Source organism: Protopterus annectens, chromosome 4.part1 (assembly GCF_019279795.1).
Source record: "Protopterus annectens isolate FY-2018-M chromosome 4.part1, PAN1.0, whole genome shotgun sequence".
Classification (NCBI taxonomy): Eukaryota; Metazoa; Chordata; order Ceratodontiformes; family Protopteridae; genus Protopterus; species Protopterus annectens.
Window position 1 is genome coordinate 931,948,477 of NC_056734.1, and position 24,439 is coordinate 931,972,915.

Here is a 24,439-nt window from a genome sequence, read left to right on the forward strand (position 1 = left end):
ATACACTTATCAAAGTAAGAGCAGTCTATAACTTATTCATTCAGTGTAATTCACCACCTTTCCTCCAGAATTCACTTGCTTCCAAAAGCTAGTTGTAGTAAGAATTAAGAGGGAAAAAACTACAATTTGAATCAAAATCAAAGACGTGCCTGAAAAACAGGTAGAGTTCAGAGGTAAGACGCCACCACAGACCCATAAGTGACTCTACACATACATAAAATCTGCCATCACTCACAGGCACCAGACCTCGAGTACCGAGCAGCCGCATCACTTCTCAACAATGTGACAGCCAGCAAAAGCAGTGTTAGATCTTAACACCCTACCTCCATGTATGTTCCCAGTCCTCAGAAGAAGCCAGAAAGAAGCCATTCATGCTGCTTTGAAGCATGCCCTGACCTGATGACCACTCCGGCTCACCTACTCCAGACCACAGATTAAAATCGGCGATCAACAATTATTGAAAAACTTACTGACAGCTGGCCTGAAATGTGAGTGTCCAGTCCAAAACACTCAACACCCATTAAAATGCAACATGAAGCACTACTGAACCATCACACCATCAAGACCCACCTCCCATGCCATGTCTGTTCAAGAATTTAGGTGTAAGGTATTCACTGATCAATAAAATACCACGCAAACATGAAGCTGTGTCTAAAACAAGCAGAGAATCAACTTGTAAAATAGAGGAACTATCCAGTATCCTACAAAATAATATAGTAACAGATTAATGTCAGAGTGAGTATATTTGGTTAAGAACTAAGGGGGGAGCGGAAATGAATCATTTAACTGTGGCATAATGACAGGGTTTGTGTCAGCACATGGCTAACTGACCTGCGTTGCAGTAATCTCTACAGTAGGTATACATACAATATATAGCTTACGCTCCTGTTGTGATGAAGCAATACAAGCAAGAATTACTTGTTAACCCCCCCAAAGTTTCTTATGGTTTATCTCCTTACCCCTCATCCCCCAAACCTGTAAAGCTAATAGTTGAAGTAAATAATTCATCCAAAACCTCCATTTGAAAATTATGGGTCGGCCATACTCCTCCAACCATCAACCCCCATCACTCCAACTTGCTCAAAGCCTGCGAAAGACCATTCACAGCCTCTACTTAGGAAAGTACCTCAAAATGAGCATGGTAAACTGACCCCACCAGTGAATCCTGTACCCTGTACCCGATCGAAGCAACAAACTGCCATCACTATCAAACTGAGAAAATAATTATATAAATGAACAGGAGATGAATCGCAGCTCACTACTGACAATGGCTGTAGGCAAGAGTGATACTGCTTACAAGAACCAAGGAGGTAGAGCACCATTGAAATTCACTAATAGCCACAGCCCTACCTAATACAGCAGGCATGTAACCTAACTCACCACCCCCAAAGCTCTCACCCTCATAACGATCAAAGTGGGAGAGGAGCCAGCTCTACAACACAACACGCTGGCATGATAACGTTATCATCATGCAGCTGAAAGTCACTGCCAATTTACAGACTACAATGCCTAAATAAACTAAGAGGAAAAGAGTAGCACGTCTTCAGCATACTTAACATAATTCCCATCAAACCAATCAAAAAACATCCAACCTGCTCAAAGCCTGCATCTTCACCCAACCAGAGAACCCCCCCCCCCAAAAAAAAAAATTACCTTTAACCAGCATACATATAGGTTCATATGTTCATAGTTTGGTACTAAGCTAACTGCCCTTACGAGCCATTTTAAGCCTAGCCAATTATCCCTTGTGAGACTCAAACCCTGCACCTTGTGTTTGTAAGGCAAACGCCTTAACCATTAGGCCACCCTCCAACCCTATGACCATACCCTATACCCTAGATACTCATATCCTCAAGCATACCACCAAACCAAGGCCTACCTGACCAAAGAACACACCGGTCATCAGGACATAAACCTGCAGCATAGCAAGTTCACACCAAAATGTGATTACTTACCCAGCTACACTGGTCTAAACCCCTTAAGCCCCTCCCCACCCTTATCTCATTTCCTCCCAATCATCCCTCCCTCCATTTAACCCTTTCACCCCCCTACCCACTTAACTCCCATTAATATATCAGCCTAACCACTACAGAAGATGTCCCAGGACAACTTGGTTTGTTACCAAACCTCATTTATTAAGTTGTTGTCATATAACTTGTATATATTCTTAACCAATGTTTTAATTTACGTCTAAATTTGTATAATTGTTTAAACTGTATTTGTTTTTTGTATTTTTTAAAGATTGTAAAATTATTATTCTTAAAATGTTTTGTAATACTTTGGAACATTTCTTCTTGGGCCTCCACTGAAAATGGGTTCCTACCCAGTCAGACTTTCCCAGTAATCAAATGTCAATTAATATTTAATATTAAAGGTGTAGTTAGCTATTCTGGCACCCTGGGCCATTCCCCAGTCTAATACTCCCCTCAGCTTTAAAAAGCTCTTCTGACTTGAAGAGTAATAGAACTTCAGCGCAAGTGCAATACTGGCATTCAGTGACTACTAGTATTGCACTAAATACCGATCCATATATCTTTATTTGAGATTCAGGCAAAGTTTAAGTTTATAAATACTGTGTTAAATAATATGTTAAGGAATGGCGAAATAAACATTAAGCTTTACAACTTTTTTACACAGAACAACAACGTATAAGTATGCTATTTGAAATACCAAAAATACACAAAAGTCCCACCCATCCCCCATTTTGACCTATTGTTTCCACCAGTGGCAGTATTATAGAGGGTATTTCAATATTTGTAGATACTGTCTTCAGCCCAGTAGTGCAAACTTTACCCTCATGTTGTTGAGATTCCTGGGACTTTTAAACCATATTAAGAATTTTTATTCAGATTTTTTTCCTCACTACAAGAAAGTTATTCTTTGTTACGGTTGATGTTGTTTCTTTATTCACGGTTGGTGTTGTTTCTTTATTCACATCTATTGTAGAAGAACAAGCTGTGGATTTTGTTAAAAGCAATTTACATAATTATATGCAGTTAAATGGCAACTCCATATGACTCTGTTGTACTTTATTGGAGATTATCCAAGAACATAATTTTTTTCTTTTTTCACAATAAGTATTATAAACAGAAGAAGGGAATTGCTATGGGGCAACAGTTGCGTCCTCTTTTGCTAACCTTGTTCATGGTTGGTGGGAAAGAGAATTGTTACCTAAAGTACAGGAATTGGGAAAAGTTTTACTCTACAAAAGGTTCATGGATGATTTATTTTTCATTACTGAAGGGGAATTTGACAGCACAATTTTTTTAAAAATATCAAAATGAGACCTCCTAACCGGGAAAAGCCGAAAGACACAACAATCAAAATGAGACCTCTACATTTTTACAATATGCACTGGGAGATAGTGGTCATAAAGTTTGTTTCCTAGATGTACAGTTAACTTGTGCTTTGAAAGTTGCATTTATAGAAAAAACCCTTCTGTAATAGCTGTCTGCATTATCTTAGCAACCATCTCTGTAACAAAAATGTAACATTCCAAGGGGACAATGTATTAGAGCTTCACAAATGATTAGTAATGATCATGCTTTTGAGTGAGAAATTTATTTTCATCACAAGCCTTTTTTGAGGTTATTCTTTAAGATTTTTGGAAGAAACAGCTAAGGAAATCTGTGAAAAGCGAGACAATGAGAAAGACAAAAACAAATGTACCAGCTCGGTCTTCACCTCAGAGCCAATAGTATGTATAAAAAGTCGAACTGCCACAGTAGAAGGAAATTTCTTTATTGCAAGGACAAAGTGAGCGCTTTCACGACCTTCCAGTTTGCTTCATCAGACTTAATAAAACATCCCATGCCTTCCTTGATATATATACTTTCAAAGTGACCAATCAGTTAAGACAAACAATTAAATATTTATATCGGACTCAATTAATTTAAAAATAGTAGGAAAAAATAGACATAAAACTGTTAAAAACAATATGCAAGCTCAAATGTGAATGCCTATAGAACCATGTAGAAGGGAATTAGTGCTTTAAGGCTCTTGCCTTTAAAAATGGTTTCAAAGAAACAGTTTCATTAATGCCTGGGGGTTTGTCTGCATTTAGTTTTTGCTCAGCCTCTTCTGTTTCGTTTCTAATGTCACCCCCTCTGTTTTCTTCCAGAACTTCTAAAACTAAAAATTTAAAAACATGGTGCATCCCTTCAGCTTCTACATGTTTAGCTAGGGCACTACTCTCCTTTTTGTGTACTATGTCCCTCATGTTCTAAAATGCGTTCTTTCTATTCTATTAGTTTTGCCCACATAAAAACTGTACAATATTGGCAAAAACTCAGACTATGTTTCTAGTCCTGCAGTCTGAATAGAAATTAAACTCAATTCTAAACTTTTGCTGTGGATGTACAAAAGTGCTACATGACAAAATGTATTTACAAGCTGTGCAGTTCCTATGTCCCTATCCTATCTGATGTGTTCAGGGACGTATGTGTTTGAGTTTTATAACATAACTGGCTTTTAAGTCTGAACTAAAAGCCAGTACCAAAGGCCTCTGACTAAGTTTGCAGATAACTGCAGTCAGTAGCATAGCTAGGGAGTGGCGAAAGGAGTAACTGCCCTGGGTGCAGAGTGCTGGGGGGGGGGTGCAGTCAGCCAATCCCAATCTCTTTCTTTAATGCAATATTGTATTTTAGAAGCCAGTATTGCATTTGTGGTCAAACCTGAGCACTGTAGTACTCCGTGCAGGCAGGGTATAAACTGTTGCAACCGTGTGCTACTTTTGTAGCAACCAATTCACTACAGTTTAATTTTTTTAAACACAAATATGAGCACAGTAGCGGTCCACGCAGGCAATGTATAAACTGCAGAAAATGTTTGCTATAGTCATAACAAATATTTTGCTACAGTGTAAAGAAGGACATTTTTTTAAATAACATGTGCACTGAAGGAGGGTTAAGGGCAGCACAGAACTGGGCCAGAATGGCTGGGACAGGAGGAAGGGTGTCATGCATCTGGCCACCTTGCTGATGTGCCAGTAGTCAGAATGTCTGGTGGTTCATAGTTCTAGCCCAGGGCACTGGTTGAACCAGCTATGCTTCTGACTGCAATCTAGGAGCAGTCAGTGAATTCCCAAATGACTTAGCCATCCTCCAGTAAGGTTTGTCTGAAATAAATAACTGGTGCTAAAATCATAGACTGAAACTAAATGTCAAAAAATATATTATTGTATCCTTTGGGAAGTCTTCTACCCAGAACTACCAAATTAACAATATGCTCTTAAGAGTTGACCCAGTTGTTCAGGATTTAAGAACTTATGGGGACAATGATCTAAATGTTGACCATCATATATCTATTGTTATAAGAAAGTCCTTCTTTATTGCACAGCTTATAAACAAAGGGATTGCATCTACATCCAGCGATGTCATTGCCTCCCTTTACTCAGCCTTTATTAGACCAGTCATTGAATGCAATACTCCTTTTACATGCATCTGTGCAGGCATGTGCAACAACTGGAATGTCCAGAGAGATACATTACTAAAAGGATACAAGGCCTGAACAACATGTCCTACACTGACCAACTCAAAGCCCTGTCACAATACTCAGTATCCTGCAGACTGCTAAGAGGTGTCCTGTGTCTGCCATGCAAAGCATCTTCCATCACATTACTGATGGGTTTACTGCACATTGGCAAGTCAAATGTCATCAGGAATACTCAGTCTAGGGCCCTAAAGCTCTTCTGCATCATTAACAAAACAGTTTGGAAGGAGATGTATATCTCACAGAGTGTACTGCTATTGTGCAGCAGACTCCCCATCCACATAAAACAAAGTTCACCCTTGTCTATTTTCTATATTTGGGAAACAGAAAATAAATTTTCCCCAGGACTGTTCCCTGTACTGCTAATGGACAGAGGTAGCTCTTAAATGCTTTAACCCATGCATGGGTCCTCTCAAATTATCGATGATATGATGCCAGTTATTCACATTAGGGATAATATATAATTATTCACCATGAGGTGAGTAAAGACAGTCTGTGATCAAATGGGATAGGTTATTTCAAACACCAGAAGAGAAGTTAGCCAGGCTTGAAATGGCTATATATGTATATGGGAACACTTCACAATGCCGAAATCCTGAAAGATCGAATTTCATATGGCCGAGACCAAGACCATACGATTGAACTTTTGGAATCCCGACATTGTGAATGGAAATCTGCATTTCCCTTTTCCTCGCTGTAGTGCAATCTCAGAGTTGGAATGTTTAAGTAGCGGGGGTGCAGGGGGGCATGTTGGTTTTTTTTTTTTTTTTATTTGTTTCAGAATTTCGATATTCGATCATATGGTCTCGGTCATATGAAATTCGATGCTTTGGAATTTCGAGATTCTGAAGTACTCCTCTCTGTCTCTCTCCCTCCACACACACACACACACACACACATATATATATATATATATATATATATATATTTACAAATATATGTGTGTGTGTGTGTGTGTGTGTGTGTGTGTGTTAGTGCATACATTATATATATATATATATATATATATATATATATATATATATATATATATATATAAAATGAATAATTGCCTGTAAGTTTGATCGAAATACAAAACATCGAACAAACTCATCAGCAATTAAATTGCAAGTGTAAACCAATAGTTTTCATTTATGATTACAAAAAGGAAAAGAAAACATTTTTACATGGAGGGCTTCACACTCACCCACCCCCACCCCCCTCCCACAGCCCCAGAAATTAAATATACTAGCTCCAGGGTCTCACAAGCATGAGCAAAAGGAAAGAAAGGCTGCCAGTTAAGTAACAGACCATGTCTAAATGGTGGCCCATGGTATTGTCTTCTGCTATGACAAATACAGCAAGTCACAGTAAATGACCTTTCAGCACTGGGAGCAAAGTTATTGAATATATATATATATATATTTTTTTTTTGGAGACTTTAAACAAGCAGTATGAAAAAACTTAAAAAGGTACAGTGTTTGTTTACTAGAAAATTCAAAGAAAAGGCAAATTCGAACTGTTTGCATATTCTGCTTTTGGTAACTTACCTTTGCCTGATCTATGAGGCAATATCTTATCTGGTTCTTTTTAAACATCTGTGATTCGAACACTCAACTGTGGGAGCTAGCGCATGTTTTAGAAACTTAGTATAGAAAAAACAGTTTGGATGAACTGACAAGAAGTTTTATTCCATCATTAAAGTTAAAGTTAAGCACCTTTATATACTAAACTCTTTTCAACAGCTGTAGCCTACCTCATATTGATGTCAGTGCCAGTGTCACACTGTTGCTTAATTGTATTTCTTAACTAAACAGTGCTAAGATACATTCCAACAGTTTCAATTAAAGTAACATTTCACTGCTAAATTCAAAAGTGTGATGTACTGGTCAGTCAGAATGTGAGGAAGGGGGATGTCAGGGTCATTCTGAGATAGGGGTGAGTGTGGGATATAAATGAGGAATTGTGGAGGTCATGGGAACTGATCTTGGCACCTGAGTTTAGAAATGAAAAAAATTATCAAGAAGAGATCTCTGCTTTAACCCTAGGTGCTAGGCTTCATCAGATCGAGTGCCTGTGAGGCGTCAGTCTATTTGGAGGGCATATTGGGAGTGCTGAGAATGGTTATTCACTATTTCATACATATGTACTAAAAATAAATAACAATTATAGAAAGAATTACCAGTACATTAAACATCTTGCAAGATTATGGAATAAGCTTCACTTTGCAATCAGAAGTTAGTCATTAACTAAATAAATTTTAATGTTTAATCCATGTTCTGTGATCATTTTAAGGCTGTTTAACTGATGAATTGATGAATTGTAGTAATATACATATCAAAAATTGATGTGAAAATGTGTAGTTACTTGCTTTAATATTGTTAATATTTGTTCTTGCATGTAAGTAAAAATTCAGAGAAAATATTTAAAAAAGAAGTCAGTCATTAACTTCCTTAAAGAAATAATATTCATATTTATACGGGAGGTAGAATTATTAATATGGAGTTATTGTAAGGGTCATAAGCTTGACAGCTCAACTTTTGAACCTGTAACATGTTTTAGAAGCTGCCACGTGATTGGTTCACACCTTTACAAAACACTGTAAGCTGGAAGCATGCATACCTCTCAACTCTCCAGATTTTTACAGACTGCAGATTTTGCCTCATATTTTTGGTCTGTTTTTAAAAAAAATTGTGGTTTTCTAGCAAATTGTTGAGGATTGATGACCGACATTAAATGATGTTAGACATTTGTGTTTCAGACTTCATAGCCTTCAGAAAATGCATGCTATTGCAAAACCAGTTATTCAACCAACTTTCTAAGTTTATAAGAGCAATATTTCTTGCACTAAGAAGTTGAGAGGTATGGAAACATAGTGCAGGTGTGGTACAGGTTTTGAATTGGCTAAGTACAAAGGATCTTTTAGTTGATCTTCTCCAGTAGGTATAATCATTGTCATCAAACCCCCTTTTTCACATTTTCTACATGAGGTCAGGGTATTGAATCAACTGTCACCATCTCTGTTTTGATTCAGTGTGACTCCTCTAACTTTTTTGACAGGCATGCCTTAGTCTCACAGGTCTTCTCTCACACAGTCCATTTCTTTGCTGGACACCCCTGTTTCCTCTTGCCTTCTTTATGTCCATTCCAAGTCTTCTTCAGCAGATTGTCTTCTTCTTTTCTGCACATGTTCCTGAACCACTGTAATCTGTTCTCTTTAATTGTCTCTGCAATTTGAGCTACTTGGATTTCTGTTCTGTTTGCATTTCTTCATCTGTCTGACAGTGTGCATCGTATTACCCATCTCAATCACATCATCTGCATCACTTCTGGCTTCTTCAACTTTACTGCCCAGGTTTCTGTACCATACAGTAGTACTGGTCACACCACTGTTTTGTACATCATACTTTTCAACTTGTTTGGCATTCTTCTGTCATACACTGCCCCTGACAGTCCACCCTATGATCCTAGCTTTTTAACCTCTTCATTCAGACTTCTCTTCTCCTCAACCACCCCTCCCAGATAGTTCAAGCTGTTAACCTGTTCTACTATCTTCCATTCTGTCACAGTTTTCAGCTTTTTCTGATTTCCCATATTTGTTGTCATTACATTTATCTTATCTGTACTCAGTTTTGTCCTGTGTGCATTCAGTTTTTCATTACATTCCCCTGTCATTTGTTTAAGTTCTTGCCCAAAGTCTCCCTGCAGTGCCACATTGTCTACATACAGCAACTTTGTTGATCTGACTCCTCCAACCTGTTTACTAATGTTGTCAATCACCAGTATGAACAGCAGTGGACACAGAGCTGAACCGTGGTGCACATCCACTCCTACTGGGAACCCCTCTGTGAGTTGGAACAGTGTTCATATGTGTGTCATTAGGTCCTTGTACATAACCTGCACTAATTCTACCAATGTTTCTGGGACTTCAAACCATCACAGAACTGTCCAAACAAACTTTGTTGACACCTTGTCATATGCTTTCCCCAAGTGTAGGACTGCCCAGTTGGACTCTTTCCTCATCTGTAGCTTCTCCTTAGCTATCTGTCTCACTACAAACACCAGGTCAGTTGTGCTGTATCCTGATCTGAGTGGGAACTGATAGTCTCCCATCTTACTTTCTACTCCTTTGCATAACTGTTTATCAGTCACATATTCATTTATCAGTCACTCTCTCAAGAACTTCCGTACAGTCTGACAGGAGTTTGACACTTCTGTACTGCCCACAGTTTTGGATGTCCCCTTTGTTCTTGTACACTGGCACTGATATACTTATTCTACAGTCACCTGGGCTACACCTTTCTCTCCGCACTGCTGTGAGTACCATCAGTAGCCATTTCTCCCTGCTATGACCTCATTTGAGCATGCTGCTTTCCCTAACTTCATTTTCCTTAGTGGTCTTGCTTCTTCTAAGGTGTGCTCTTCTTCTTTCATTGTAGGCCGTGTCTGGGGCAGTATGGCTTCTGCAGGGTTTTCTTCATTCAAAAGCTGATGATAGTTTCCTTCCATCTACCTTTGATCTCCAGTGGACTGGCGAGCAAGTTGTTGCAGGCATCTCTTATGAAGGATATCTGATGATTGCCTTCATTGTGTCTATGACTTTATCTTGCAACCTGATGAAAGTTTCTTTCTGTAGAGCATCTCTGATGTCTTGTTCTTTGCTATTGCAACTGCTCTCAGTCTTTTTGCTAGCCAACTAGTGTTCCTTCTTAGCATGGTCTGTCTTTTCTATCTCCACTTTTTCCTGCACTCCTTCTTTCTTCTGATGACTTGCTAGACTTCTGCATTCCACCACCAGCTTTCCATATGTACCTTATTTCTAGGTCTGGCTTGACTGTATATCTGTTCAACAGTCCTCACCATGCTGTTTTGAGGTGCTGCTGTTCTTCAACTCCACCTATTTCCTTTCCTTTCTGAGATGCTTGAACTCTGAATAGCTCATTGAACTATTGTGTTTTCTCTCCAGTCAGCTTCCAGGTCTTCAGCCTAATCTCTGTTGACCTTAGAGCCTTCTCTGACCACTACTTGCAGCTGATTATCTCAGTTAGTGGTTTATACTGTGGGTCAACTGTTTCACTGGGGATAACTTAGCAGTCACTAGTTCTACCCTGGTGCCCTTTCCTTATTAGGAGGAAGTCTTCCTGAGTTGCATGTTGGCCACTGTTGTATACAGTCTTGTGAGTGTCTCTCTTGCTGAGCTATGTGTTGGTCACCATCAAGTCATTTGCCAGACAGAAGTCTAGAATGACCTCTCCTCCTTTATCCCTGTTGACCCACCCATGTGGCCCCAAATAGTCCTTATGTCCTGTTCTGTCAGTTCCAATATGTGCAGTTAGGTCCCCCATTATCAATACCAACTCATGTTATCCTGTTTTTTTCTGGTATATTCTGCAACTCCAGCCCAAATGCACTATTTGTTTCACTATCACAGCCCTGCTGTGAGGCATAGGCTGAGATTAAGAATTAGGAATACTGCCTTATCTTTACACCAGAGTCTGATTGCCATGAGTCTGTCATGTATTCTGATGAATCCCTCCCTGCCTATTGAAGTCTCTCCTTCACCGAAATACCAACACAATGTCTTGTCTGTTCTCCCCCTGAGTAGTAAACTCTGGATCCCAAGCCAAAGAACATTGCAGCACCATCAAGTCATCCACTTCCAAGCTGCTTCCCATTAGTGAACTCAAATGTAGAAATCCTTAGTTTACAGTAATAATAATAATAATAATAATGTAACAATACTGTTTAGAAATCTACCCGAATGTTATGATTTACTTTTATAGTTACCTTCCCCAAAGAAAACAGTACAGTTGTGCTTGACATACTCACCATAACACTGGAGCTTCAAGGTGCAGTCACTGTAATAGCAAAGTTGCCTTCCCTCCATCAGTCTGATCAAGTGTCTGTAGTTTCTTTTTTTTTCTTGTACTATTACTGGTTACATTTTTGTTGATGTTTTACTAGAGGTGGCAGAGTGATGCAGTGGGTTATGTGTTTGTAAGCCCATATACATTGTTTGTTGGATCCTTGCCCCATGGTCTGGATCATGCCTGAAAAGGGTTCTTGGACCAACACACTCATCCACTTAACAAATGCAAACAAAATAAATGTACTGCCTCACAGCACCTGGTTCTTCACTTAAATTCACTTCTTGGCTGCTTATCTTCTAAACAGAGGCTAGATTCCTCTCTGTGTACATATGGGTTTTCATTGGGTGTTCTACTTTCCTCCTGCATTCCAAAGGAATACCACAGATGAATGTTCCAAGTTGCAAATAGTGGCATGCGATACATGAGTGAATATATGCTTGCATTCTGCAGTAGACTGGAATCCTGTCCAGGACTGGTTTCTCTGCCTTGTACCCACTAATTGCTGGGGGATAGTCTTTGGCTTTTCTGATACCCTGAATGGAATAAGTGAATAACTGGAAAATGAATGAATGAATATTCAGTTGTTTAAAGAGAGTAACCTACTACAGTTGCAAGTGCTTTAATGGCTACATGGGGCTCCAAAAACTGTAAGAAATCTCCTAGCAATGTTGACTTTATAGAAACACTCCCATTCTTACCAAGATTCACAGAAATTCTGCTTTGAGACCAAAATTGGTCTTCACAGGAACTGAGGCACAGATGATGACATTTCACACCAGAAATGAAACAGGTAAGATAGGTAAAATCCAAATGTTTATTCTTACAGTAAACGCTCCTCAAATCTATAATAAGGCATATATTTCTACACACAAATATACTTTCCTCAGCCCTGTGTTTCATGACCATGGCCATACAATTTTTTAAAAAAAAATCTGAATGTGTTAAGATTACATTTGCATTTTTTAAGTTGCAATTGAAATTTTTAAAAATGTACCAAGGACTTTACAGTTAACTAATTTTTCAACTTTGATTTCAATTACAGCTGAAGACTGCAAGACCAAGAATAAAAAGAAGGTTGCACTTATTGTGGGTATTTGTGTCGTTGTCCTGATTGTTGTCGGAATTATCATTTATCTGATTTATAGAAGGAAGAAAATTTCTGGATATGAACGCATCTAAACAAAGACATAGCCAGAAAGATTAAAAGAAATGTCGCTCTCACATGATAATTGATTGGTTACATTTTCTAGGAGGTGAAAGGGTATAAAAGACTAGTATTCTGGCACATACACGTTCAATGGGCCCATGTCCATATAATTTTTATATTACATTGTTAGCTAGTAAAAGCTCCACCTTTTTTTCTGTATAAATTGCATTGGGTTTCTGCTTTGCTTTCCAATTGTTTGCTAATGTAATTCTTAAATGACAAACCTAAAAAATTATTTCATCCAAGAAGTGATAAGTAAACAGGTATACTTGACTTCAAATTAATGCATAATCTTTAAAACAAGCTAATGCACTTCTATCACATAATATCATAATTCAAATATTGTTGTGCCTTAAATGTAAATATTTTGCAGTGGATTTCTTTGATAATTTTCTGTTTGATGTGTTACATAACTTTACACTGTGTAGCACACATTCTTTGAAATGAAATGTACAGGTAATCTTAATCTACTGTGATTTTTATATTAGCTGTAACACATTTTTATACAGTTTTAGGAAAATGCATGATATTTGTAGTAACTTCATTAATTTAGGAAACGGAATCAATTTGAATGATTTCAAGGAGTTTCTTTTAATTACCACTTCCAGTAGTCCATTACTGGCCTGTTAACTATTCCTTTGCTTATAGTTCAGGTAGACTGTATATTTGCTAGTAATAATTATTTTTTTACAAATGTGATTGTGGCAGGGTAGAAGCCTTGAACTTGTCATTCATGGCTGTCAAATCTAATAAAAGTCGCTTACATTCTTTGATAAAACTGTGTGTTTTTTTGTCTTGTTAGCTGTCGAGAACTGCTCAAGTCTAAAAACGAACTGCATGAATATAGCAAAGGAAGCAGTCTATAGCAAACTGATTAATACTGCATATTACTATAAAATTAATATCACTATTAAATTCAAAAAAACCTCAGATCTCCTTCTTCAGCCACAGTCTCAAAATCTAAACCTTTAAACAAAAGTGCTGCACATGGAACAAAGTGTTTTATTTCTGACTTGTATTTCAAGTATTCTGTGCAGGTGAAACCAGATACAAGCAAGTGTAGAAGCGAAACTCTCGTAAAGAATGAGGGGCGTCTTAAGATCGGCTAACCCTAGTAGATAGGAAGAAACTAATCGCCAATGACACTCACAGAATGAAACTCCTGGACAAAGGATATAGATGCAAACTGGAGATGCAGGCCTACTCACGGTCAAATTGCTAAATTCACTGAACTTAAAATGTAATTTTATATTATCTATGGAAGCAAAGTAATTGTGCTGTTTAAAACGGGAATAAGCAAGAGCCTGCACGTATATCAGATGACTGCTGACTGTAAAGTATAACGAAAAGTTTTCTGGGTAATAATTTACGTTTGTCTAAGAAGTCTTTATAGCTGCTTTCCATGACAAAGACCTCAGTTACATTGATTATTAACTTTGTTTACACCTTTTCTATGAATGTGTAGACTTCTGCCCTGTCACTTTCAGCTGTCATGATGCTTCACAGTACCCTAATGGTTTGGGTAAAAGTTCGTGTTCTCCAAGTGGTCACCTCTAAGGAACTGTTTTTGTGCACTTTTGTTGTTGTGATCATTACTTGTATTTTAGTGCATTTTCCCACAGGCTTCACACAGAGCTAGATAAATGCCATCAATTTCAGGTCACACTCTGTAGACATAACTACCCAATTCTAGTTTTTATATCCTTAACGAAGTGCCAATCATATTAAATTAACAGCCACCCTCAGATAGAAGCTGCAGTGAAAACATCTTAATCGAAATAAAATTACCCTCAAACAGAAGCCATGGATTGTACATGAGCACCCCCCACCCCCCGTCACCCACATTCTCTCTTTCTTTCGGTCTCTCTCTCTCCCACATACATACACACACACACAAATGGAAGCACTTAAAGAAAAACAAAACTTGCAAAACTCAACTAAAAAAAATTATTTATAGTACTAACACACTAACTGCATTCAGTACCTAAGAAGTTATGCAGCTAAGCACAGAAACATTTTTCTTTATCTGTTTGTCACTACGTACTACACTACTAGCATATGTCTTGTGATAGCACAAGTTTGCACCCCATACAACACCATAAGAATAAGTTCTCATAGTTATGTGCTATGAGTCATATTTCTTTCTTCAAGAATTGTCAATATAATATATTCTGTTTCTTGTAGCTTAGATCAGTTCTGTTTGAAAAATTATGCTTGGAACTCATCTGAAGGATCTAATACTGTTATAAATGCTGGTAATGTAAAAGAAAGGGACTACATTACAATAAAATGAGTAAAAAATGTTACCTTATGTGTAGTAAATGAGCTTTTGAGAATGCCAAGACATGTTCTGGGCACATTAAAAATGAGCTTCTGAAACCAGAAACGATAATGCCCTTTGCATCTTTCCGTTGCCTTCACTAACTTCCGTTTTGCTATATCAGAGGCCAAAATACTTGCAACAAACCACAATAATGATATTTGTATCGGTCTGTTATCTACACTGACTTCTGCACCAGGGACCAGAACAGCTTGCAAAAAAACAAAACTAATGTCCCTAATAACCTTCAGTAAATGTCTGACATTTGGTCCAGGTTAGCAAAAGAAACAAAATCAATAATGCCATTTGTATCTTTTACTCCACTGATCAGTATGTTTTTGATTCTGTCCCAAGTTTTGCTCTAGACTAGCAAGAATTAAAAAAATTAATTGGCTTTGTATGTCTGTTACCCTCAGCGATGTTTTGCTCCAGTTACAATAAACAAAATCAAAAACAATATGCATCTCTCATTTACTTTCACTGTCATCAATGCAAGTCTCACCCTGACTTCTTTTCAGCCGTGTATCTACCTTAAATACAAAAGTTTCTGTAAACTGCTCATTGTGAGAGAAGCTTTTAGACTGCCTGCTGATTTGTTTGGTTTCTGCCTCAGTTTCTGTATCTAACAGCTGTAAATAACCCCCTAGATCCTGTATATTTTGAGTGCAGGCAACATGCAACTTAGCAGTGTTCCTCAACAAGTCCACCTTTTTGATGTACTTTCTTTTTGTTGGGGCACTTCCAACTATGGTGCAGATGTCAGATTAATTGATAGTGATATTTCAGCTGACTGACAGGCAGTTTTAACCCAATCCACCATCATAGACTCATGACAAAAGATGTTATCAAACAAAATTAAATCAGTGTGATTTCAGGTACACCAAGCACAAATCCTGAAAGATTTGTCACAAGAAAATTTGTATACATTATGGTTGATAACTGCCTACTGGTAGCTCCCAGAAACTGTACAGATACCATTAAGACTTGCACAAAGTTGTTTTATAATAAATCAGGAATGGAGACTTTAATCTTATAGTAGAAGGTGATTTAAATGTACCCCCACTAGCAGAAATTGCGTTAAAAGATAAGGTGCATAAAAGATGTCATGTTATAATCAAATTTTAAAATGAGCATTAAGACTCGGCTAAACTGTATGTAGATTACACTGCCAACCTCCCTTAGACATGAGTTGCTTTGTTAAAATCAGGTGTACTTGTAAGAACTTTCTGTTTCAGCCAGTGATTAAGAAAACACCCAACTAAAATACATTTATACTGCCTTTCTTCCGAGTCATAAATAGTGCTGAATGGAAAACATGCACAAAAATATTCCTTGTGTACTGCAACTTAAAACCAAGAATAATGTAAGCAGACAACTGGACTTTATCTGCCTGACAGAAGACATCACTGCTGAGCCAATGACAAGCTCACAAATGGACCATTCATTGTTAATCTTATCATAGCCGGTTTTAGGCACCAGCGAACCCTGCGGTCGCTGGGGGCCCCCTGTTCCCTGGGGGCCCCCAACCACAGCAAGTTATCTTATCCTGATATTTTGTCACATCTGTAAAACCAACAAAAGCTAGTGCAGCAGTCTTGCATACTTAATAAACTATGAGGGTAATAACTCTTATTTATATCTCCCTTAAAATTCAAAGATATTTCTGGTTGTAGTAACAGTGTTTTGTCAAGTAACAGGCATCAGAATGCCATTAAATATTTTACTACTGACATAGTGCTCCTGGCTTAGTTAAACCCTGCTTTGGACATTTTCCCATTAAAACTAACTACATAGCCAGCTTTTAGTCCCTGCAAAACCATGGCTGCAAGGGGCCCTTAATCATCTTTGTCTGTGTGGGGCCCCACAAAAGCTGCTGCTGACTGGGGAAAAATGAGGAATGAAAAATCCATTCATTTCCTAATTATGCTCTTTAACATGAACAGGGCTGTGATATGACCCTGTTAGGATGAAGATGATAATGAACATGAACAATATAAGCACTAGAGGGACTTACCTCAGTGCAAACTTTGGATTTTAAGAAGAGCTGATGCTTCTGATCATCAGGGATAGTTTCTCTTTCAGGTAGTTTTATAACTAATACCAGAACACCAGATTCTATAACTCAATTTCTTTGCTTAAGAATTCAGTATAATCCAAAAAATAATAGAATAAATGCTCAGAATCATAAATATGTTTAAATTTCTCTAATTCACTTAAAAGTTACTAGAATAACATTTTGTATCAACATCTATTTTGGACAATAAGTATAAAACTCAGATGTCTGGATTAATTGACTGTTTGCAATCCTGAATGATTTACCAGCAAATCAGACTTTTAAAGGATAAAGCGAAAGTATGAACAAAATCAGGGAATGTCTGTGAAAGTAGGGACAGTGACAAGTATGCATTACTCCTCAATGGGATAAATCTTACTGCTTCTGCTGTTTGACGACTGCTAAACAGCAGTGACTAATCTGGTGTGGCAGTACCAATGTTGCACAAGGCATTGCTGTTTGCTGAAATTAAGTACATAACTAGTACTGCTGTGGCTTATGCATGCATGTGTGTGTGTGTGTGTGTGTGTGTGTGTGTGTGTGTGTGTGTGTGTGTGTGTGTGTGTGTGTGTGTGTGTGTGTGTGTGTGTGTGTGTGTGTAAAAACATCAATGATTTTTATCTGTGCATGCACCCAATAATGCCAGGACACAGACATTATTCTTCTGTGTATCAGTAAAAAAATGTACCTAACAAGTAATTATATTTCGAAAATAAGACAGAACATATATCACAGAACATTCAGACACTTAGATATTCTTGAGTCTGATTGCCCCACTCAATAGACTGTCTAAATGGATAATGGGGACTCCCTTTATCATCCTTGACTCTGTGGGGGCCCTCAACAAAGCTGTTGCTTGTTGGAGAAAAATGTATCAATTTTCTGAATACGCTGTTTAACCTGAATGGTGCTGAGATATGACCCTTTTAGGATAAAGCTAATAATAGCCTCTGTTTACAACCACACCCATTCTAAAACCAGCCCTGCTCAAATGTGTGTGTGTACATAAAGCTGCTACAGGTTATGCGAGGCTAGAGATTGTGTGGATATTACATCTTTAATTTTCATCACAGTCAAACCTTAGAGGTGTGCACATGAAGTCATTATAGCTTGTGTTTGAGCTGAGGGCAGTGTTTCTCACAGACCTCAGAAGAAGGTTACTATAGCTTGTGTAAGAGGTGTACTGTCTAGGAGCAACAAATTTGAATATTACTGAAATTATTCTCACAATCACATACTAGGCACATATACATGTGGCTACCTTTGACGGCTGGGGTGAAGAACATGCTCTGTATATGTATATCATCAGTCACTTGAAATATATGACAAAGGCAATTTAAATCTCTGCTTTCATCCCAGTCTAACACCAGAGGGATGCATAGGCAGTGACTTGTCTTTTTTTTAGAGGGTTAGGGAGGTAGGCAGTATTTCCAGATAAGACTTAAATATTCTCACAACTACTGGCTTGTTAGTTTACTGTAAGCTACAATTTTGTCAGCTTTGAAAATTAAGCCTTGAAAGAAAAAAATAAGACTTAAATTATTTTTTTCTTCATAATTTTTATTTAGGCAACCATTGGAGTAAAATGTTGAGAAAATGCTCTAAAATGCATCCCAGACCATCTGTAAACATGTGGCTTCTTCGGCCCTGACCTGAGTTCATAGGTTCATAGGTTCATACTAGGCTATCTGCCCTAGGGCATTTATAAGCCTAGCCAGAATGTGTTTGGCTTTAGCCACCCATTTTAAATTTATTTTGCTATGCCCTTTTTCGAGGTTAGTATACTGTGCCTCTATCTAACAGTGACACAGAAGTATTTCCTAAATGGTTATTACTGGGCTGTCTTGTTCAGGAAAGGTGTGTTGAAGGATGCAAGGAAAACTAAAGCTGAACCACAACAGTGAATTTGTTTCCTTAATCATAATTTCTGTTCAATCTATTATTGGATGAAAAGGTTGTGTAAAATGCACTTCAGAGCATATAGAAAGTTATGGCTTCTTGAAAAAGCTTAGAGTAAGGCAAAATGTGAGATAAGGAAGAAAAAGGTAATGTGGATGGTATGGGGAGCCCAAAAGGAGAAGGAGTCAGAGGAGAGGACTGGAGGGTGTGTGTGTGTGGGGGGGGGGGTTGAAATGTAGGTCCAGTCATCATTTCACTTTAAGTCCAGACCTGTACATAGACTTGTTGCAATGTATCACTGTTGCAACTAAGTGCCATTAACTCTAACTGCCTCTTTGTTAGACAGCTCAACATAGTGATAGTGTGATACATAGGCCTGTTGCAATGTAAAAGCTTGTAGCTGCAGGTCTGTCTATGGATACTGCTCCTAAAAGTTTGCAGCATGAAATAAAAGGTTGCTTAGGATGGATGGCATTGTTAGGATGATGCTTATACTGGAAGTACCTAGGGGGCCCCCAACTTGACATTTGCTGGGGGCCCCCAAAATGCTAACACCGGCCCTGAATCTTATTTAAGTATTTAAAGCTTCAGGGCGGGATTCTGGTAAGAAGACAGCAAATATGGTCACAGAGTATTACAGTTTCATCTGTGACCAATATTAAACAAAACAAAGTAAAATGAAATAAAATAAGCTGCTGCTACAGCTACTGGATACTACAGATTTTCTGAAGTAGATGTGCAGCCCCCACTCAGCTTAATGAATATAACTGAATGAACTCCATCTCAGTGCCTCACCATCTGACTATACTGCAGTTCCTCCTCAGGGAATTTCCTTTGTCATCTTACAGTTTAGCTCAGATGAGCAGCATTTAGAGCTACTGAGAGTTTCTTCCTACATTTGATTGCCTCAAGTCTTGATTTGCATATTGTGTGACTCAACAAATTACTCTACTAGTGTTCACAGAATTCCACCAAAATGAGCTTTAATCCCACTGGATAACTCAGTTAACAAGGTAAAAAAAAATCATGTTATAGAATGAACTTGTCTGTGAGAAGCACTGGAATATCATACATTCCAAGGGGTCCTGATCAAAGCCATGTAAGCACCATATTAATCCTCAGTAATGAGTTGCAAGAAGGATTCTTCCTCTCTCCAACAGTGTTTTTCCTTTATAGTTAGCACCAATCAGCTATAGCCGTTCAGGTAATTACACATCTTGAAGCATGTTACTTCAGAAGCTGATACTGGGTATGTCACCTTAACTTTTCTCTTGGAAAGTAGAATATTCTAGATGCCTAGGTATTCAACGCAGAAGCCAAGCAGTAGAGGGAAGGGAACGTAAATTGCAGTCACTTTCAAAATTAGTTGCTCATGACACTCCACTTACTGAAGGCCTTGTATTTCTCATTAAATGCAATGAAGCAGTTCTTCCCAAGTAGCATGTACAGCATAACCATTTTTAGATGCATCATGGGAATCCAATAATGAATATCTAGTCAAAATACAGACAGGAGTTAAATAGTTCTTTTGGGAGCCAGTGGAGAACCAGCAGACATTTGATGTTCTTCGTGTTTCACTGTTGCAGTCATCACACTTGGGTTATCTGCCTGCAGGTAGCTCTCAGTTGGCCTGAATACCAGAGTCTTGGGATTTCTGTGTCGGTTGCTGTCGCCTCTTCCATGATGTCAGGTTGTCAGGGGTATAAAACATGCAGCCAACGCCATTACATCAGCTTTTCATGCTGCTCGGGAGCCCAAAGCAGGAGCAGTTCACAAGTGCCGGTCGGCCGCTACCTGAAATTTTCGAGTTTCAAACCTGAAGTCTTCTAAAGCTAAGTACCCCATTGGGGATCCTTTTTTCTTGCTCTAACCGATGTCAGAAAACATTAACAATTGTCTTGTCTGTGGAAAGCAAATAACTCACGGAGATTTTCATTCTTACTGCATCACCTGTTTAGGCCCAGACCACGACATTCCTCGCTGTCGGTTTTGTGCCTTGTTCACCGCCTGAAGTATTCATCATTGGGCTATCTTTGTTGCTAAATTCTTTCACTCTAGTGCTCCGTATTCCAAAATGGCTTCATTAAGCCATTCGACTACCGTTCTTCCGAAAAAACGTAAGGATAAAGACAGAGACAGACCGCATAGATCCAAAACTGCTGATGACACTTCCGTTAAGCTACTCGCCAGTTTGCCGGTACTCAGTGAGGCGCTTTCACAGCCCCTGATACCCACTTCTACAGATTTGCAGGCCTTTACTGAGACCCATTAGGAGTTTGGTATGCCACGAGATGCTTCTTCGACTATGGAACCTACGGATGTCTCTACCTTGGATGGGTCTGAAGCTGCTGTGCAGGCACCGGCTTCTGAGGGGTGTATTCAGGCCTTCTGATGTTCGTATTAAACCAGCTACTTAATTTTCAACTAAATCTACCAATTTTCTCTGGCCCAGAGTTCGCACTACGCCTAGGAAACTGACGACCAAAGCGCATTCTCAAGCTCCCATGCCTCAGAAACAAATGCTTAGAATGGCTGAAGACCTTATTACTTTAATTAGGGGAAGCCAGCCTCCCCCCTCTAAAAGACAAAACTGATTTTCCTTCTGATTCTACCGACCATGAGTCTGATGACTCTGACCCCTCTGATTTCCAGGACATACCCTTATCCACCTGTGAGGTTTCAGATGCAGAGGATTCCATTCCCTCTGCCTCCCCTCCAGAGGACTTTTCTTTCAGTGAAACCTTGCACACCCTACGAGAGCATTTCCGCTGGGAATGCCAGGACTACCCTTAGTCAAAAAAGAGACTCAGGGAATTTTTAGACTTTCCTCAGCACAGGCCTCTAGCTGTACCACCTGTCCTGGATATTGTAGATGATGTTTTCATGGAATCTAGTTTTACCCCTGATACTTTACCTCCAGCTCCTAGAAAGCCTGACAGGTGCTATAAGAGTACCTGACTCTCACAAATTTCTCTTTAGAAATCCTACTGTGGTACCAGAGACAATTTCCCAGGGACCTAAAGGTATTAAGGCTACTACAGCCAAAAACCCTTCCCCTTCGGACAGGGATTCTAGGGCTTTAGACAGATGGGGTAAGAAGGTATATACCTCTGCAACTCTTGCCTTCAGGGCTTTAAATTGCCAGTTTCACATGTTGAAGTACCAGCAGCATATTATGGAACTAATTAAACAAAAAATGTTGTTGATTCCTGATTGTGCAGAAAGTAAAGATTTACAAGAGTTAATGCATTCTGCAAACCAAGTTAGTAAACATACTTTGCAGTGTGGATTTGATGCCTTAGAAGCATCTTGCAGGGCTGCTGTCACTGGGTCTGTTCTGAGAAGGCATGCTTGGCTGAAGGAACAAATCTTGCCAGACCATGTCAAAGCAAAATTACTAGATGCTCCATTAAATCAAGAATGTTTGTTTGGCACAAAAGCAGAAGAAGTTCTTAAAAATATGGAGGAAAAAGGTAAATCTATACAAACTGTTAAAGATTTCTTACAGGTGCAGCCACCTAGATTCAGTAGACATTGGCCTTCAAAAAACTGGTCCTTTCCAGTCCCTCCCATGCCTTCTCAGTCCAAACCCAGGGGCAACAGACTGCAAAGACTACAGTCTTAGGGTATACACAGATCTAAACAATGGAGTGCTCCCATCCCAAAAACAGGGAGTGGTAAGCCACCCTCTTATGGAAAAAGTTCACAATAACTTCTCCTGCATCCTTCCCAGCCATGCCCAAGTACTTGTACCCCTAAGAGGAAAACTTGCCCTACATGCAAAAAACTGGGAATACATTACCCAGGACCATTGGGTCTTAAACATTGTATCCCAGGGATACAGATTCTACTTCCATTCACTTCCAACCACAAGTGGATTGCCAGACCTTCCCCCAAACCAGTGGGCAGAGGAACAAAAGCAAGTCTTTCTCTTCTCAGTATCAGGGCTATTCAACCTGTTTCAACAGAGCAAAAGGGACAGGGTTTCTAATCCAGACTCTTTTCTGGTGCCCAGAAAAGAAAACTCTTGGCGCCCTATCCTGGATCTGTCAATTCTCAACACCTTCCTGGTGGTACCAAAGTTCAAAATGCTTACACTCCAACAGCTGCTGCCTATGCTAGCCAAGGACTCCTGGCTGGTCACCCTAGACTTAAAAGAAGCTTATCTGCACATCCCCATAAGGGAATCTTGCAGGAAATGTCTACATTTCAGGGCAGGCTCTATGCACTATCGGTTCTCTGCACTTCCCTTTGGCTTATCTACTGCACCCAGAGTATTCACAAAGTGCCTGGCTGCAGCCGTTGCATACTGCAGGCAGAGAAACATTCACATTTACCCATACTTGTACGATTGCCTGATTCAGGCGGACAGGAATTGCTGCTTCAGCACCTGATATTTGTAAAGAGACTCCTAACTTTTCTGGGGCATACCATCAATGAAAAGAAATCACATCTGGTACCCAGCCAAGAAATTGTATTCCTGGGAGCAAGCTTGAACACAACTTCCCAGATGGCATTCCTCAATCTAGAAAAGCAAGTTTATTTGACAAATTACTTCAAACTACTGGCCACCAAAACCCAGCTGTCTGCAAGAAAAATACTGCAAGCCCTAGGGTTCATGGCCTCATGCATTCACGTAATTCCATATGCAAGACTGCATGTGAGGAAACTTCAATGATACTTAAAGTCTCTGGTGTCAACATTCTTAGGACCCTGAAACAGTGATTCCAATCATTCCTTGTCTAAGGACAGAGTTCCTTTGGTGGGCAGAGGGCTGCAACCACAACAAGGGACTCCTTTCACTCAAACCCCCACCACCCAAACCCTGACAACAGATGCATCAGACTATGCATGGGGGGCTCACATGACAGGCAAACGCATTCAAGGCAAACGGAGCCCTGGACAAATGCACCTGCATATCAATCAAAAAGAAATGTTAGCTGTACAGAATGCACTGACGGCCTTCAAATATCTTATCCGTCCAGGATAACTCTTGATAAAGACTGACAACACCACAGTCATGTGGTACATAAACAAGCAGAGGGGAACTCATCCCTACCCACTCTGCAGGTTAGCCATGGCTCTGTGGAACACAGCCTTGAGCAACCAAGTGCACCTGCAAGCTCAATTCCTGCCAGGCAAACAAAATTCACTGGCAAATGACTTGAGCAGAAGTCTAATGGACCCGCACAAATGGAAATTGGAACCCAATTCATTCAAGCTTCTAATCCACAGGTGGGAGATACCAGAGGTGGACCTCTTTGCTTCCCCCCAGAACCATCAATTGAGCAAATTTTGCACCAGAACTCCCCACAGCCAAGCATGGAAAGTGGATGCCCTATCCTTTACATGGGAAAACCTCTCAATCTATGCATTTCCCCCTCTGCCCCTCCTCTCAAAAGTACTACTCAAGATCAAACAGGACAGGCCAAGGACAATCCTTATTGCACCAGACTGGCTATGCCAGCACTGGTACCCACTTTTATGCAGTCTGACAGTGCCACCCTGGCACCTGCATCAGACCCCCTCTCTGCTGTCCCAGCAGGCGGGCCAGATATTGCATCCTCAGGTGCAAACCCTGAACCTTGCAGTCTGGCTTATTCCCTGAATACATCACCAGC

The 24,439-nt window shown here is 39.4% G+C and overlaps 1 protein-coding gene and 1 long non-coding RNA gene across 2 annotated transcripts in view; both read left to right on the plus strand.

Moving 5' to 3' along the window:
* The window catches only part of LOC122801128, an 85,810-nt gene extending 72,486 nt beyond the window's left edge, over window positions 1-13,324 (plus strand). The window contains exon 3 of the long non-coding RNA XR_006364671.1: window positions 12,382-13,324. This is a non-coding gene — a long non-coding RNA (uncharacterized LOC122801128). The remainder of the gene's footprint in view (window positions 1-12,381) is intronic.
* Window positions 1-24,439, plus strand: part of MCCC1 (methylcrotonyl-CoA carboxylase subunit 1) — a gene marked incomplete in the record, with an annotated part of 1,520,932 nt that overhangs the window by 1,001,218 nt on the left and 495,275 nt on the right.